General features: G+C 39.9%; 1 pseudogene; it reads right to left on the bottom strand.

Moving 5' to 3' along the window:
• Positions 1 to 449: 449 nt before the first annotated feature.
• Positions 450 to 1,984, bottom strand: LOC129893092 (ATP synthase subunit alpha, mitochondrial-like; annotated as a pseudogene).
• Between the last annotated feature and the right edge of the window lie 238 nt (positions 1,985 to 2,222).

The following is a 2,222-nucleotide window of genomic DNA, read 5'->3' on the forward strand; positions in this document are numbered from 1 at the left end:
CTACAAAACCACCTTTCTAGTCGAGCATACGAGAAGACCCTGTAGAAGTCCTCCATCCATATGTTACCGACTTGACCATCCATCTATCATTGGAATCAGAAGAAACTAGTCCATCCAATGCCTCTGACCTTGTTCCAAGAAGATCTCATTTCACTCTTTGTGAGACAAAGGTCTCAAACATCGTAGAAAAAAGTCCTAACTAACCAGTCAAGTGAAAGGAGCCCGCTTACCCACTCCCCTTCCCCCCATTGCTAGGAGCCGCACCCTCTTGACTTGATATGTCATGTCATGTCAAGAAGAATATAACCGATAGTAGATCACCTTTTGTTTTGCTTAAAAAAAAGGCCCGCCCATCTTATATATATGATAAAGAAAGCAGACTCTTTTTAGCTATTTTTTCTTTTATTTGTGGTACCCTTAAGAGACCTTTTTCCTTTCCTTGTATTGTGTTAAATTGAAATAAAAGCTAAAGCACTTTCTTTTAAGAATGTATCTGGTTCCATCTTTCTTTCGTTAGTTAAACCACCTTTTCCTAAAAAGGATTATAGTAATTCTAGTTTGACACTATTTGAAATGGCTCTCTCATATTGAGAAATTCTATCTAGTGGGGTTCAATCACAAAATCCATTGACAGTTACATAAATGACTAGAATTTGTTTTTTAATTGGCAGTGGTGCATATTGTGGTTGTTTCGGTACTTCGTCAACCTTGCACCTCTATTGAGTAATGCCTGAGTCACAACATCAAGGTCTGAGCCAAATTAATCAAGGGTGTCCACTTCGCGATATTGTGCTAACTCCAGTTTTGAACTACCACACACTTGTTTCATCATTTTTAACTGTGCGGCAGACCCAACGCGACTGACAGATAAGCCAACGTTAATAGCAGGTCTAATTCTGCAATAAAAGAGCTCTATTTCCAAACAGATTTGTCCATCAGTAATGGGGATCAGATTGGTGGGAATATAGGCCGATACGTCTCCAGCTTGTGTTTCAATGACGGGTAAGATGGTCAAGCTACCTGTGCCTATTTGGTCCGACCGTTTAGCCGCTCTTTCTAAGAGACGGGAATGTAAATAGAAAATATCCCATGGGAAAGCCTCATAACCTGGTGGTCGGTGTAATAATAATGATATTTGTTGATATGTTACTGCCTATTTACTAAGATCATCATAGATTATTAATGTGTGTATTCCATTATTGCGGAAATATTCCCCCATGGCACACCCAGAATATGGGGCCAAAAATTATAGAGGAGCAGGATCTGAAGCGGTGGCTGCTACAAGAATAGAATATTCCAAAGCATTCGCTTCTGAAAGAATTTGAACTAATTGTGCCACAGTTGAGCATTTCTGTCCAATCGTTACAAAGACACAATACAATGTCTCACTCTCAGAGGTGGCCCTTGAGTTCAATTGCTTTTTGTTTAATATGGTATCGATAATAATAGCCGTTTTTCTAGTTTGTCGGTCCCCGATTATAAGTTCTCATTGACCACGACCTATAAGAACCAGGCTATCTACCGCTTTTAAACCTGTTTGCATAAGCTCGTGCACTAATTTACGTTCAATAATCCCAAGGGCTTTCACTTCAACACGTCTTCGCTGGTGATCGCTTAGAGTCCTCCTTCCATCAATAGGGAGTCCCAAGCCATCGACCACACGCCCTAACATAGCCTTTCCCGCAGAACAATCCACAATAGATCTAGTGCGCTTGACAAGATCTCCTTCTTTAATAACAGTATCACTACCAAAAGCAACAATCCCTACATTCTCATTCTCAAGATTCAAGGCTATTCCTTTCACACCGCTGGCAAATTCCACCATTTCCCCAGCTTGAATATCGTTCAATCCATAAACACGTGCAATCCCATATCTAATTGAGACCACTCGACTGATTTTATCCACTTGAAAATTCATGTAAAAGTTGCTAATTCAACTTTCTAATAAACTTATTAGTTCTGCAGCTCGGGGAGAAAGTTCCATAATGAAATTATTGATAGATAGAAGGGAGAATGCTGCTAACAAAGAAGAGCTCTACCAGTCTCTCCTTTTTTTGATTCCTTCAAAGACCAGATCTAAGTCCCGTAGAGTAATTGCTTTCAAAAGTCATTTATAAGGATGGCTATGGTGGGTCCCATAGTGCTCTATCTGATATAGGTAGCCAAAGTAGGCTTTCAATGTAAGAAGTTTTCCTTGAGGATAGAAGAGTTCCCCCCTAATC

This window comes from Solanum dulcamara, chromosome 6 (assembly GCF_947179165.1).
Source record: "Solanum dulcamara chromosome 6, daSolDulc1.2, whole genome shotgun sequence".
NCBI lineage: Eukaryota > Viridiplantae > Streptophyta > Magnoliopsida > Solanales > Solanaceae > Solanum > Solanum dulcamara.